We start from the raw sequence: 16,486 nt of genomic DNA on the forward strand, positions 1-16,486 counted from the left end.
TTTCCCGCTAAGACCTTAGTTATCTCAAAAAGTTTTTTACTTGAGTTTTTAGCAGTATTGATCTGTTCGGTAAAGTAGGATCTTTTTGTCTCAACAATGAGGGCTTTATATTGTCCGAGTGCATCCTTATAACTGGCCTTGCTTTCAGTGCTGTAGGATCTGCGCCAGTGTCTCTCCCTGTTTCTACAGAATTGTCTCTTAATTCGTAGCTCCTCTGTAAACCACGGTGCTGATGGTGTAGCTCTATTTCTTGAGAGTTTTTTAGTCGGGGCTAAGGAGTCGGTGGCGATACCTATCCACTCCTGAAATTGTCGGGTGGCCGAGTTTGGTTCAGAGGTTGAAACAGGACGGGTTTTTTCGAGTAAGGCCGTTAGCTCAGTTTGATCGATGTCCTTCCAAACCTTAATGGTTTTGGTTTCGGTGCGGAGTGAGGCCTAATTCTATTTAATTTGACTGATATTTTTATTAGAATGGCGAAGTGGTCGGTCCATGGCATAGGTAAGGTGTCTGTTATATTTACGCCTTGCATGTTAGTAAATATGCCGTCTAACGTGTGGCCGGCTATATGGGTGGGGGTCGTTACCAGTTGCTGAAGACTCATAGTGTGCATGTCTGATATCAAGGAACGGGTATCCTTGTCAGATGCATTCTCAAGATGGAAGTTCAAGTCGCCCAATACTGTAAATGAGTCTTCCACCGATGGAGCTTCTAGTATTGTGCCTAGATTGGCTAGAAAGTTGGTGCGAGAGCCTGGGGGTCGATATAGGAGGATGCCTTTAAATTGGAACGATGGAGTGAGTTTGAGATCGAAAAGAAGGGCTTCACAGGAGGTGGAGGGGATGTGAGATATTCTTACCGTTATGTAGTCACGGGCGATGATGGCTAGTCCTCCTCCGCGCTGCCCTACTCTATCTAAGATAGATCAGTCGTGCTGTGGCGTTTTGGATGCGTTGTAGTCGATTGATGAGCTTAGTCAGGGCTCCCGCGTAGAGGGTGTTTCTGTAGTCGAGTCTGCTGCTGACCAGGGCCTGGGTGACTGTCTTTCTTGTATCTGTCGGGATCCATCTGTAGATCTTGCGGAGCATGCGGAGGGTGTTGAAGCAGGAGGAGGAGACAGTGTTGACTTGCTTGGTCATTGAGAGCGTTGAGTCGAGGATGATTCTCAGGTTGCGTGCATGGTCGGTGGAGGTCGGGGCTGCCCCAGTGCCATTGGCCACCAGGAGTCGTCCCAGGCTGACGGGTTGGAGCCGAGGATGAGGACCTCCGTCTTGTCCGAGTTCAGCTTCAGACGGTTGATCTTCATCCAATCGGCGACGGCCTTCATTCCTTCATGGAGGTTGGCTTTGGCGGTGATGGGGTCTTTGGTGAGGGAGAGGATCAGTTGAGTGTTGTCGGCGTAGGAGATTATGTTGATGTCGTGCTGTCGGGTGACGTGTGCGAGCGGGGCCATGTAAATGTTGAACAGTGTCGGGCTGAGGGAGGATCCTGTGGTACGTCGCAGATTATCTCGGAGGCTTCGGAACGGAATGGGGGGAGGTGGACGCTCTGGGTTCTGCCGGAGAGGAAGGAGGTGGTCCATTCCAGAGCCTTGTCTCGGATCCCTGCAGCCTGGAGGCGTGCGTGTAGTGTCCGGTGGCAGACGGTGTCGAAGGCGGCAGAGAGGTCTAGGAGGATGAGTGCTGCAGTCTCCCTGTAGTCAAGCAGGGTCCTGATGTCGTCAGTGGCGGCGATGAGGCGGTCTCGGTGCTGTGGTTGCTGCGGAACCCTGACTGGGAAGGGTCCAGGATTCTGTTCTCTTCCAGGTATCGGGTTAGCTGTCTGTTAACGATTTTCTCAATGACCTTGGCCAGAAAGGGGAGCAGAGAGATGGGTCGGAGGTTCTTGAGGTCTCTTGGGTCTGCCTTGGGTTTTTTGAGTAGGGCGTTGATCTCAGCGTGTTTCCAGCTCTCTGGGAAGGTCGCGGTCTTAAGGGACAGATTGATGACGTTGCGTAGGTGGAGTGCGATGGAGCTGCTTGCTTTGTTGAAGACGTGGTGCGGGAATGGGTCTGATGGAGAGCCGGAGTGGATTGTGCTCATGGTCTTGATGGTGTCATCAACGCTCACACTGGTCCAGGTTAGCAAGGGGACGTGGTCAATGGTGTGCAGAGGGTCTGTTGTGTTGCTGTCTGTTGGGGCTGTCTGGGTGTTGAAGCTGTCGTGGATGTCTGCTATCTTGCGGTGTAAGAAGGTGGCGAGGGAATCGCACAGGGCTTGCGACAGCGGGATGTTGTTGGTGTTGGAGCTGGGGTTGGAGAGTTCCTTCTCAATGCTGAAGAGCTCCTTGCTGTTGTGTGCATTGTTGTCGAGGCAGTCTTTGAAGGAGGTCTTCTTGGCAGCCCTGATGAGGTGGTGGTGGTTGCAGACAGTGTCCTTGTGAGCTGCGTGGCTGTCCTGAGTTTGTTGACTGTGCCCTTTCTTCCCTAGTTTCCGGCAGGCTTGCTTGGAATCTAGGAGTTCTGGGGTGAACCAGCTGGCCCTCTTGCTGGTGTCTCTGTGGGGGGGTTTCTTCAGCTGGGCCAGGGTGTTGGAGGGTTCGGTGGGTGGGCTGAGAGCGAGGTTTGCATGTAGTTGGTCTTCGGTGATTTTGCTCCAGTGGCGGCGGGGGATCTCTTGGGTGCGGTGGTGTGTGGTGGGTTTCTGGAAGGTGAATTGGATGCAGCGGTGGTCGGTCGAGAGGAGTTTGGTGGTGTGGCTGATGGAGACGTGCCGGCTTGAGTAGAAGACGGGGTAGAGCGTGTGGCCGGCAGATGGGTGGGCGTTGTGACTGTAACTTGTCTGCAAGCCCTTACTGCTATTCATCAAACAAAGTAGTGGCACTTCTCGTCAGTATGGTTTGTTTATTGAGACAATGCCGGAACCTTGCAATAGGACAACTCTTTTTGCTTTTAAAACTGGACAGCACTGCTGTGAGAATTTGGGTGTATTATATGGTATGACCTTGTGTTCTTAACGTGGAATACACTTGCACAAACTGCCTTGGGTCCAATCCAGCTTGTTTGGACAACCTTAAGCTGAACCATGGGTGTATGTATGTCTTCGGGCAGCAAGGCTTGAACAAAGGAACTAGTGTGAAGCATTTAACAGTACTAAACATTGGAATAAGTAAGCCACCTGACCCCAAAGAAATACAACACTAATTTATAAAAATAGATTTTGTTTTTATGAATTTTTAGAGTCCAAGATGAGCACAATTTACAAGAGGATTCCATAGAAACAGATTATTAAAGAAATCTTAATTTTTAATATAACTGCAAACAAGTATTGGCAAATGTGACATTTGAAAACGTTATTAAAATGTGTAAGTTAGTTTGACTACTTCGGCCCAGCATGGGTAACCAAATCCAGCCTGGAGCAGGTCTGAGGGGGCAAAGGGGTTTTTTAACAGATACCAGGTCCCCTCCCTCTTTGACTTTCTGGCTATATGTGGCATATAGCACTTGCAGAATGCACTATTCTGTTCCCTTACAAGATGTCTAAACCATACCTCGTATGTCAGGAGCTTGGTAGCCCACCCTAGAGGCGTGGCTACATGATGGCCACATGTCCACAGGAAAAACTGTTTGGGCACTGGTCTTCCCTCCCTATTCCTTTTTCCAAACTATCTACCTGAAAAAGGGCAGTCCCTCATGAGTGTGAACGCCATCTCCCCCCCCCGAAGAAAGCTTTGCCTTTTAAGCCCACTTTTTGGACTAACACCATGAGTGGCATCCGGTGAAGGGGAGGTAACACTTTGGCCTTAGTAGGCTGCTATTGTTCCTAAGCCTGGAAGCCTTTCAAACTACTCTTCAGGCGTGCAGAATGCTGTCTGTTGGCCAGTGCCCGTATGAGGCTATGGACAACTGGGTCACAGAGTGGCAACTTTCTAAAAGCTGTATTTCTTAAATAGTGGTATTACATTAGTCGAGGGCATCAGGATGGGTTTAATGCCACAATTAACTCTATAACTTAAAGTACCCAGCTAGGTAGTCCCATCCATAAGTTAGCCAGGCTGAGGGGTCCGCCGGTAGTTAGCCAATGGCCTTTTCACCTTTTCACAGCAAAATAACAATTTAGAAGTGTGGCTGTCAAGACATATAAAAATATAAAAATATATGTCTTACTTAATAGCATACAGCTCCCTGCCTCAGGGCTCTACGGGCTTGATTTAGAGGAAACTTACATACAGTGTTAAGGGAAGTGGGGGCGTTGTCATTAGTTTAAATGGCAAAGTTGAATTAACAGCGTTACCACTGCTCTTCCAGTCTGCAATGGTAGGCTAGGAGTAATTTGGTAAATTGTCACACACAGGGTGGCACAAACAGTGCTGCAACCCCGGGTGGACACTCAGCCTTACATACCCTCGGCACCCTGGGGTACCATTTAGTAGGGGCTTATAAATAAGTCAGTCCTTGCCAATTGGGAGGCATCCAATTCAACATATACTTTGCAACGGGTTAGAACACTGGCACTGAGGTTGGTTAGCAGGCCAAGTTGCACTCTCCAAGTAAAAGAAACAGAAGCTAATAGTCCAAATGGGGGCAAAAGGTGTGTCGGGGAGGAACCTGCAAAAAGCCTGTTTCCTTACAATCGACAATTTTCAAAGGGCTGTATTGCTTTCACTCTGATGGTACTGGTACTTGTATACAGAAATCCTCCATGTTTAAAGAAAAAGTATGGGTACTCTGAAGAAGACTTGGTTCTACCGAGACAATGCTTAATGCTTTAGATGAATATGCTGACAGCTGAAGGTCAGCTCTGCAGGTCCCTTGTATCCTTATGTCAGTAAAGATAATCTTTAGAATATAGTTCAAGAATGTACCATACTCATGTGGCAGAACAGGCTAGTTTGGGAGAAGTAGTGGGAAGAGATCTCTCAGGCTTGACTGTCTCACAGTCATTCTCTTATATGTCTAGATTTAGGTATTAGCGATCATAGTAGTTTAACAGCTGGATGGACTGTCGGTGTTCTTTGTGGCCAACAGTGAGTAGCCGATCTCTAGAGTGAGGCCATGCCTCTCTAGACCGAGGTAAGAAGCTGGTTCAGTGGGCTGGCGTATGCTGGAAGTCTTACAAGGCCTGAGGAGTATTTGCCATGATAGAGTAATAGAGCATTGGTGTGTTGGGTTACAAACAGCTAGAGTAGAGGGTTAGCTGGGAGTAACAGGTAGAGATCCGTTGAAATTGTTGTTTTGTTGTCTTCAAGGTCGGGGTACAGCTAGTTAAATTGGACCTTGACTGGTGTACGTGCCTCTTTAAACTAGAATGTTTCTGAAGGAGACTGTCAACTACCCATCTGTCTCTTACACCTTTTGCCCATCACACTGATAACCACTGTGCCCCCATTACAAGATAACCGCACCCAATGGTCGTCAACATGAAAACACTTTTCAGAAGAAAGACAACATCTTTCAGCCACGCACTCTACACAGCATAGCCTGTGACCCATGCGACAAGCACTTCAGTGCCCCCACTGAAGAACTGGGTTTTCTTAGAACCCAGCGGTGCCAGGGACACGCCCAAAGTCTTCGGGTTCTCCTGTCTTGGCAAACAGAGACACGGAATACTTCTAGGTGGCGTCAGAGATCAAATTTATTAGCTGCAGCTAGTAACAGTAAGCTCAGCAATACAACACGGTGTACAACTCAAGAAACTGTTCAATTTTCATAGAGCAAGACATTGCTTTTTATACACCATATTCTCATTACAAATGTACACCCACTGCGCAAAATTCTGACCAATAGGGCACATTTTCTAACTGAGTATCACATTAACAAAAACCCAATTTACAGTAACCCAACCCAAAAGTTAATTATTAGGACTGTCCCAAATTCAATTTCCACAAGCCGGACAAACCCATAATTGAAAGCACTCCCCATGTAATGAAAATGCTGATTAGGATAAGATATGTGCAAGGAAACTAAAAGTTAACGATATCCTGAACATTGATTGGCAATTTTAGACAAGAATCAAACTTAAGGGAAATTGGTTTTGCGTGGTCAGTGTCAGGTGAAGAGGTCAGTTTCTCTGCAATTCACTCACAAGTCAGAAAAGGGCCTGTTAATGCATACATGAACATTGGGGCCCATGCAACTTTGTTCGTTCGGTTACCTCCACAGCCTACGTGAGGGCAACACAAAAATGGCGTCACGAACAACTCAAACAAAATGGAGTCTGGTTCGAAATCACGGAACCTCACCACCTATTGGTAGAAAGTGCTCTGCAACCAAACAATACAACACAATACTGTTCAGGAGTCAGTCTTGGCATTTCCCAACAGGTATCACTGCTGTTTGTGTTACTGCGCGGCGGGGCATATTTACAAGGGTATTGCACCAATGGAGCATCACTTTTTGTGACGCTCCAGTGGCATTGTGCCCTGCTCCATATTTACTAGGTCAGCATGGATTAATGCTGCCTTGTAAATATGTCCTCCTCTATGCAATTTTCAGTGGCAAAAAGGCATGCAATGGGTGTTGCTGTGGGCATCCCCACACAACACCCATTGCTTTTTGACACTGCTCCAGATTTACAAGGATCTGTCAATCTGAGGCAGTGCCAAAAATGTATGCAGCAAGGAGAAATACTTTTATTTCTCTTAATTTTTTGCATTCTGCAGCACACAGAATGAGCAAATTCATTGATGTTTGTTTTTGTGCAGGAAGGTGTCCTTTCCTGCACAACAACAATCATCTATGTAATGCAGACAACCTTGCACCACGGGGCAAGGATTCCTGCACTCGCGTTAGGTTGTATATTTTTTTTTTGCACCTGTGCTGACATGAGTACAGTAATGCGCTGTATTGTTGTAAATATGGCACATTCCTGTAGCTAGAAAATGACATCAGTTGGCACAGCAAAATTGCTTGCTGCACCGCTCTACACCATTTTCTTGTAATTATGCCCCTGCATTTCCTGCAATGCTCTACAGTCCCTGCTATGTGACAGCACTGTTACTTCTTGGCAGGGCTGCTCTACTTTTAATGTCACCGCTTGTGCACTCCCTGCAGCGCTGCTCTACTTTTCATGTGGTGCGTCTGGCGTTTTTTAACAGGCTTGTTTTATTATTAATGATTCAGGAGTGGCGCACCTTAGAGCGAATAAGACATTCGGGGGCAGCCTTTGCGATTGCCTTTTCATGTTGTAAAACAGGGGTGTTTGAGAGAAAGAGAGAAGGAGGAGAATGAAGATAGCCAGAGAGAGTAAAAGAGAGAGTGAAGCGAGAGAGGGGAGAGACAGGCGGAAGCTCGCGCCACTAGTTCGATTGAATATCCACGCCAGGGCGGACTCATGTTCAGACACATTCTTTGGCGGCGCGGGCTCTGTAAAACCCGACTTCAGGATGTAGACATGAAAATCAATTCTCCTCTGCCATTAGGAGGAAGGAGTCTTCAAAGTTTAAATGACACAGCATTGGCCACCTGGGAGCCAGACAGACTAAAGGCGCCCTCACCCCTTATGATACACCGACCGACGGACGACTCCAGCGATTAAAATGCCAGACAGCACCTGCGTCTCGACTGTCCAGGCGCATGCTGGTACTTGAAGTACTTGTTGTCTTGTCTTGAAAACAATGACAAAAGGTCAAGTGACCCTTTGGTGAAAAGGTTTCAAGAGCTCCAATATTAACAAAACCAGCAGGAGTTAGCCCTTGCTGCATAGCAACCGAATCAATGCTAAATCTTATTAAGACTATATAAAGCTTTACCAGAAATTCAGTCCCCCAAATGAAGGCTGCGTCTCCTATAGCCCAAGCCCATGGCATCTAAGGCTGGCTTCAGCTGTTTGAGAACAAGTCTGATGAGAAGGAACTGCACGGCGCGCGCTCTGGGGTGGCTGTGCAGATGCCGGGCCGGACGCCATTTCACATCTACCTCACGTGGGTATGGTTGTGCGCGCACGCACGTATTTAGGGGCATATTTATAATAACTGGCGCATCCCTGCAAATCAGCAGGGATGCGCCAGTTATTGTATGCCACAGCTCCGCCATCATGGATGCACCGCATTTACAATGCGGCGCACCATGGTGCAAAAATGGCACGGATGCGTGATGCATCTGTGCCGTAAAAGTGACGCATTGCTAGAGTTGCGTCGCAAGCGCGACGCAGATCCAGCAATGCTCGGGGGCCCTATCCAGTTAATGCTGCGTCAATCCTTACGCCTGCTTCAGACAGGCGCAGGGTTTTGACGCAGCATGGGCCTAAAAGTGACTGAGTGAAATCTTGTTGATTTCACTCAGCCACTTTTAGGAGGCGTTCCTGCGTCGGAACGCCCCCCGCACAGGAACGCCTACATGTGGCGCAGGGCATTACAGAGTGACGCATCTCCCAGATGCGTCACGTTGTAAGTACCCCTGCACCATGGAGCAGGATTTGCGCCACCGCTGCGTCACAAAAGTGACGCAACGGCGGCGTAAATGAGGCGCAAGGGGCTTGTAAATCTGCCCCATAGTTTCCTTTCGCCATTAATTTGATCTTCCTTTATTAACCCTAACTATATTTCTGTTGACGCTTCCATTTCATTCAAGAGGTAACTAAAGCTGAGAACAAGATAATGATTTGAAAGCTTAAGAAATTACATATTTCTGTATCTTTGTGATGGACTTAAAAAGGGCAAATATTGCTTCAGAGCAATGTAGCTATGTTTAAAAGTAAAGGGGTGTTTAGTAGAGCACAAGGGAAGGAGTTGACCGGGAGCCTGGAGGGATGGCCGAAATGTGTGTGGAGAATTGTGCACTCTCAATTCTAACTTGCACTTATACCAGTACTTGTAAAACAATACAAGCATTGGTAAAGTCAATAGGTTTCACCTTTCTTGAACGTTTGACTTTATTAATGGCTATACAGCGCTGGCAAAAAGAAAAGAAAAAGAGGGTTTTGCCAATGCTAAACATCATCTGCTAAAATGAACAAGCATTAGAAATGCAATCGGGCTCGGATTTATTTGAGTTTGAGCTAATGGCATTGTAAATGCCAATGTATTGTTGCTATGTGTTATGGAGTGTGTTCATGTGGTGTGTACTGCCAGTGATCTCCTTGTGAGTGTGAGAATATTGCACCGTTACTGCCTGTGATGTCCTTCTTGTGAGTGTGAGGAGCTTGCACCTCTGCTGCCTGTGGTCTCCTTGTGAGTGCAAGAAGATTGCACTGCTGCTGCCTGTGATGTCGTTCTTGTGAGTGTGAGAAGCTTGCACCACTGCTGCTTGTGATGTCCTTGTGAGTGGGAGAAGCTTGCACCTCAGCTGCCTGTGGTCTCCTTGTGAGTGTAAGAAGCTTGCACAGCTGCTGCCTGTGATGTCCTTCGTGCGAGTGTGAGAAGCTTGCACCGCTGCTGCCTGTGAGTATGAGAAGATTGCATTGAGCATCTCTGTGCTGTGCCTGTTCTTTGTAAGGGACTCTTGCTCTGTTGCTGCTGCTGCCTTGGCACAGTACCTGCTGTGAGTGTGTAAGGGAAGTTTGCACCGCTGCTGCTTGTGATGTCGTTCTTGCGAGTGTGAGAAGCTTGCACCTCTGCTGCCTGTGGTCTCCTTGTGAGTGTAAGAAGCTTGCACTGCTGCTGCCTGTGATGTCGTTCTTGTGAGTGTGAGAAGCTTGCACCGCTGCTGCTTGTGATGTCCTTCTTGTGAGTGGGAGAAGCTTGCACCTCAGCTGCCTGTGGTCTCCTTGTGAGTGTAAGACGCTTGCACAGCTGCTGCCTGTGATGTCCTTCTTGTGAGTGTGAGAAACTTGCACCGCTGCTGCCTGTGAGTATGAGAAGATTGCATTGTGCATCTCTGTGCTGTTCCTGTTCTTTGTAAGGGACTCTTGCTCTGTTGCTGCCTTGGCACAGTACCTGCTGTCAGTGTGTAAGGGAAGCTTGCACCACTGCTGCTTGTGATGTATTTCATGCGAGTGTGAGAAGCTTGTACCTCTGCTGCTTGTGGTCTCCTTGTGAGTGTAAGATGCTTGCACTGCTGCTGCCTGTGATGTCGTTCTTGTGAGTGTGAGAAGCTTGCACCGCTGCTGCTTGTGATGTCCTTCTTGTGAGTGGGAGAAGCTTGCACCTCAGCTGCCTGTGGTCTCCTTGTGAGTGTAAGAAGCTTGCACAGCTGCTGCCTGTGATGTACTACTCACTACTCTACTCTACTCACTACTCTGCACTCACTACTCACTACTCTGCACTCACTACTCACTACTCTACTCACTACTCTAGTCACTACTCTGCACTCACTACTCTACTCACTACTCTACTCACTACTCTACTCACTACTCTACTGACTACTCTACTCACTAGTCTACTCACTACTCACTACTCTGCACTCACTACTCACTACTCACTACTCTCCACTCACTACTCTACTCACTACTCACTACTCTACTCACTACTTTCTACTCACTACTCTACTCACTACTCATTACTCTGCACTCACTACTTTACTCACTACTCTACTCTACTCACCTCACTACTCTACTCACTACTCTACTCACTACTAACTACTCAACTCACTACTCTACTCACTACTCTGCACTCACTACTCACTACTCACCTCACTACACTACTCACTACTCTCTTCTCACTACTCACTACTCTGCACTCACTACTTTACTCACTACTCTACTCTACTCACCTCACTACTCTACTCACTACTCTGCACTCACTACTCACTACTCACCTCACTACTCTATTCACTACTCACTACTCTACTCACTACTCACTACTCTACTCACTACTCTACTCACTACTCTACTAACTACTCACTACTCTGCTCACTACTCTGCACTCACAACTCACTACTCTAGTCACTACTCTGCACTCACTACTCACTACTCTACTCACTTCTCACTACCCTACTCACTACTCTGCACTCACTACTCACTACTCTACTCACTACTCACTACTCTACTCTCTACTCACTACTCTACTACTCTACTCACTACTCTACTCACTACTCTACTCACTACTCTACTCACTACTCTACTCACTATGAGATGGAACTTTTCTCATTCTCAAAGTACCTTACATAGGAATACATGTTGAGCTACTCAAAGAGCGGCAGTGAGACTGACAACAAGTACCAATAAAGAACGTAAAAAGACGTGGTGTTTTATGAACGAGAATTTAGTTCAGTTGTTCTAAATCTTAAATGCTGCCTTGAGCAGTTTGTATTAGGAACATTTAATTGTCGGGTCAAAATTGCATTTTAAAATATGCTGCTTAAGTTTTATTAAAAATAAACGTTGTACTTTTTCGTGTATAAATTCCTTATAATGCGACATGGGTAATAGTTATAAATTAGCCAAATATGCATTGTTCAATTACGCTGAGAAAAAAGGCGATAATGACAGTCGGTGTTATCACTCCAGATTCCCAGGCTGCTCATTTGGAAGAATTCGCGATATTCCATAGACATTTATTTTTTTTTGTATATTTTTACCATCTTAAAGTCGTGCTTGAGGTGAGGAAATCCTTTCTTAAAAATCACGGATCAATCGCACTTGAGGAAATACCAACTAACAACACTGACACTTGAGGGTCTATATCATCACATCAGCTCTTTGATAACTTCTCATAACCGTGTTTACAATCATGTGTCAGTATTATTTACGGTTTATCCAAGCAGACAATTTTGGCACATACGAAGAGAGCTGTTAAAGCAATGAATGGCTGGGCCTTTTCTAATAAACAGGGAAGCTGCACATAGTGCCAGTGATTTTCTCTATTTACATTCCGATAAATAACAGCAGGAACTGTCCAGACCAATATGCAAGTTCACAAGTTTCAAGTGTGTGTTCTTGAGTCAATTGGTAGCCTGACGGAATTTAGACATCATAACTGCCTGTTTTGGTTGTTTGAAATAACATTGCGATGTTGGAGGCGTCATGTCACTTGGTGTTCGTGGGGAGACGGGGGCTCCTTCTCGTACTGCTGGAAGGGGCGTGGGCATGAATGGGGGCGCCGTGGGGATGGGACTGTGCAGGGCCTGTGAAGTCACTGGCCCAAGCTTTCCGGGGCGGTGTGTGCAGGGCGCGCTGACAGCCCGGCCGCGGCCGCCCTTCTTTGCCGCTTCCCGGGGCTGTTTCTCCAAACGGAATAGCTTTGTTTCCTAGATGGATCCGGCTGGCGGCAGATTCTTATAATAACAAATATAGTCATGAAAATGAGATACAAAAAGTGCCGAAATTACAATAAAAGCGGGGTTCCCGTAACGGAAGAGAAGGGAGCCAGGCAGCGCGCTGCCCGGGTCCTGGACTGGTAATTGAGCCCGAGCCGGTGATGTCTAAATCAGGCAGGGAGACGGGGGGTGAGCCAGAGAGCGGCAGAGCAGCTCCCCGGGCCGGCAGGAAGGAGCCGCACACGGCGTCTATGCCTGTGTGCACGTGAGGAGGACGCGCGCCCGACAAACACACTGCTAGATGGTGAACGCGCGCACACCATCTGGAATGCATTACACGGCCACCCTGACAGCTCCTAATTAAGATGAATGCACTTTCGAGCACGTAACCGCACGAAATATGCCCAAAATGGCGCCCGAACATTACAACTGCCCAATAGCATCAAGACTACTAAAAATACATCACCGCGAACACCAATGACCATTCAGATAATAAAAAAATTCAGGAATGTGTCTTTCCCGAGGCCTTTACACACTTTTTTTTTCTTTCTGTAGTAATAGGATCTCGGGCTCCGCCCGAGCCCTAAAAAAGGAAGAAAATAGAATTCCAAACACAAAGACGTATACAATGTCATGCACCACCATATATGCGCAGGTATGCATTATGACGCTGATGGCCCATTTTTTTCTTTTACTTGACACCCATCTTGGAGGAGTAACTTAAAAAATGAGCCTTGAAAAGAGCATGATCTAGAAAAGTGAACTTCAATAGCAAACAGCAACTCCCCTTACTTTTGGAAACTAAATAAACAAATAAACAGGCAGGATGTGGCGAAGCAACAGAACGTCATAGAGTAGCAGTGTAGAGGAACGGTGAGCAAGGAGGGGATGGGGAGCAACCAACGGAGGGGCTGGGAGCGGGGAAATACAAAATTAAAAATTTAGTGGGATGAGGAGAAGTGGGAGGACATGGGGACCAGGGACAGGGAAAGACAACTTCCCAAGTGGAGGGGGAGAGAGCTGGGGCACGGATGTAAAGTGGTTAGCTGCACACGAGATAGTCGAGAAGTTCCCTGTATGTTAACAGTGGAAGGATACATGTTAACATGTTATCCATTCAAAATGATGGCAAAGAAGCTATGCACCAGAGGGGGGACAAACACACGAAGAGAAAAGGAAGCGATTCAATTAGAAGCATGCAAAATGATATTGACAAGAAAGCAAACCAAAGACAAGCATGGTGCTCACCCCAACCTTTTGCAAGTTTTGGTATTGTACACACTAGGAGGTATGTTTATCTTAGTGGTGCTTCAACGGTACACCGCACAAGAGGGACTCAAGGGGGCGCAGAGTGACGCAACACTAAAGTTAAATTTATCAAGCCACGGAAGGCAACCTTGCATGGCCCTGCCTGGCTTGATAAATCTGGAGTGGCACAAGGCAGCAACAAATCGCTGCCTTGCATTACTCTGCCATATGGAGGCATTCCATGGGTGGGGTGTGGGTGTTCCTATGCATCCACCTATGGATTGTGGCGCATTCCAAGTTTAGCATTAGTGGTAGACCAGGGAATGTGTAAAAATCCTGTGTCTCTTCAAGCTTGGCGTACAGAGGCGAAGTATTATTATATCTCCTTATTTTTTCCTCTTACTACCTGTGTTGCATTCCGCAGCACACATAGAAAGAGGAAAATGCTCCTGAGGATTGGTTTTGTGCAGGTAGGTGTCCCTTCCTGCACAAAAACAATCCTGCCTACAACACATGCAGCCTTGCACCATGACGCAAGAGTGACTGCTTTGGTGCTAGAATGTGTTGCAGCGCAAGGAAAGGACAGGAATGTGCTGTATGATGTTAAATATGGTGCATTCCTGCCCTTTCTGTTTCACACAGCACTGTGCAGCACAACAAGGTGGTTTGCTGTGTTGTGCGGTGTGAAAGATTGATAAATATGCCCCTCGGTCTTTCAACAACTGACACCTTTTGGGATGGTGAGAGTGAGGTGTGAGGGGAAGTGGAATAAAGCATTGCACCAAAAAAATGTCTTCACCCTTTGTCTACTTCTTTTCTACGTTGACTGTGCTAAACTCTGTCAATTAAAACCAAATAACACATGATACTGGTCATGAAATAACTCTGGTAAGGAAAATCCCAATTGTAGGGGACTAATTTTCTCACTCTTTGGCAGGGCCTGAAAAAATGTATAACACTCCTTAAGAACGTCTTTCAGCACAGCTCCCTCACTCTTTTGTTTGCAAGAAGCAAGTGGCCGCCATGAAAATCCTTACATATAAGCAGTTTTTTTTACACAGTTTTTTTCCCACGGGCCAATTTATTTGACTTTGTAAATTTGACAAAGTGCATAGTTTGGAAGCTTTGCAAAACTTAGAAAGTGACATTTTAATTTTGTCCCAACCATACTTCTGGGTGTACTTTTACATATCAAACTACTTTTACCTTTCTTTTTACAGGAGTATTGCTGGCTAAACTATAGAACATCGAGAAATGTGCAGAGAGGATGGTCTCTAGAAAGCAGGGGGATTATTAAACACCAACTCTCCCATTTGCAAGTTTCTTTGGGTTCAGGAGATCATGAAAATAAACTAGCCCCAAATTCTGTGAAGTCCTTGTTGGGCTTTGTAGCGCCCAGAAGGTTCAAGCTTGTGGGACAAAGCATCAGTGGCGCCAACCTGTAGCATAAGCCTGAACTGGTACAGTGTGCCTCCTCCACCCCCATTTTCTCCACCTCCTCCTCTCCTTCAGAGTCAGTCAGATCTGACCTTTAGACATCAGAGACCTTAGATGTGTCGACTAAGGTCTTGCCTTTGCTGGTAGAAATGATCCAAACCTATGTTTATTAAACTTTCATACATTCATAAGTGGCATAGTCTGTGCACACTGTGCAAAAGTTCTGAACTTTACCCAGTTCAATCTTGGAGAGAAATGTCTCCAATTTTGAGAGGAAACTCTTCTGCCAAATACCACTTTTTGTGGATTTAATAAAAAAGACTACAGCAACTTCATTATGTTCTCTGAGTTCCTCAGCAAGCTTCATAAAATGTGCAAATATGAAGTTCTGCCAGTACCATCAGGATTTCCAAATCCCACAGAAACTCTGCGGGTACAACGTTTTTCATACTGTACTGAGGTTAAATACAGGTTGTCAGAACCCCTTTCAGAGGGTCATGGGAAGGCAGGAGCTACTGGGACCAATCCTGGGAGTTGAAGCCTTTTCCTCCTGATGTCTCAAACCCCAATCTACTGTGGATTCTGAGAAACTGGGCCAAGTACCTCTTCTGCATTTGATTCTCAGTAGTAACATGTTCGAGCAGTCCAAAGCTCCTGGTGGAGCGGGATGGGAGGTAAATACAGGGGGTGACAACAGGCTCACAACTCAAACTAGGCAAAGCAGCAGTGAAAATAAGTTATTGTCCAGCCAAATGCTTCAGTTCATGAAAAAGTATTTTATTTTGCCGCTTATTATGCAAAGAAAAATATGACATTCAGACACAAATTCCACAGTTCCCCTGAGGTCAGGACTTTAGTGATTCTTAGGCACTTTCCTGTGTTCCACTCCCTCCTCGCGATAACGATAGTGGTTATTCCTCATCCACTATAACCAACATCCAGAGCAAGCACCACTATTAGTCTGAGCCTCAAGATTTTCTCTCCGACTGTCTTAAAGCCGAAAGTGTTCCAGCGCCAAAGCGCTAACTAGCAAGCAAGCTCCTCCAGGGCTGACTGGCCCGAAGTTAGTCTTACCCACACCTGCAGGCTTGAAGCATCTGCAGTTCCTAATTGCTCCCCATCCTTTGGTGCTCAGAGCGGCAGCAGCTGAATCAAGTACGATGCAGCATGCATACAGGTGGGTTGCACTCTGTGGGTGAAGAGTTCCATTCGCGTGGCCACGCTACTGAAGCAGCCAGAGGTTCTTTGTAGCTCTTTCTTGCAGGGAAAGTACCTGATCCATACCACAGTGGTAGGGAGGAGTGATATAACAATCCTGAAGTGGGTCCCTTGCCCTGAAGGTGGTGCACAGGTGCTCCCATGGACGCCTCACTTCCCTGGCTCAGTGATGTCAATCAGGCCACATGTCTTGTTGCTTCCACTGAACCCCTCTGGCATATGGGTTCACCATATCCTCCTTGTACACAGGCTCTGGCTCGTTTGGCAAAAATAAGTCTTCAGTGGAGTCTCCTCCTGGCATATGGTGATGTGGCTCACCATGGCACAGCAATCTTGTTGCGATGGCCCTTTTTAGCATATGGGTTTTCGGGCTTCTCACTACTCACCGCTCTGGCCCGATCAGTGGGGCAATGCGCAAGGCTTAATTCATGGTGACCTCCTTTGACATAACAGGGTTGCTGACCTTGTCCAACA

Source organism: Lissotriton helveticus, chromosome 3_1 (genome assembly GCF_964261635.1).
Source record: "Lissotriton helveticus chromosome 3_1, aLisHel1.1, whole genome shotgun sequence".
NCBI classification, from domain to species: domain Eukaryota; kingdom Metazoa; phylum Chordata; class Amphibia; order Caudata; family Salamandridae; genus Lissotriton; species Lissotriton helveticus.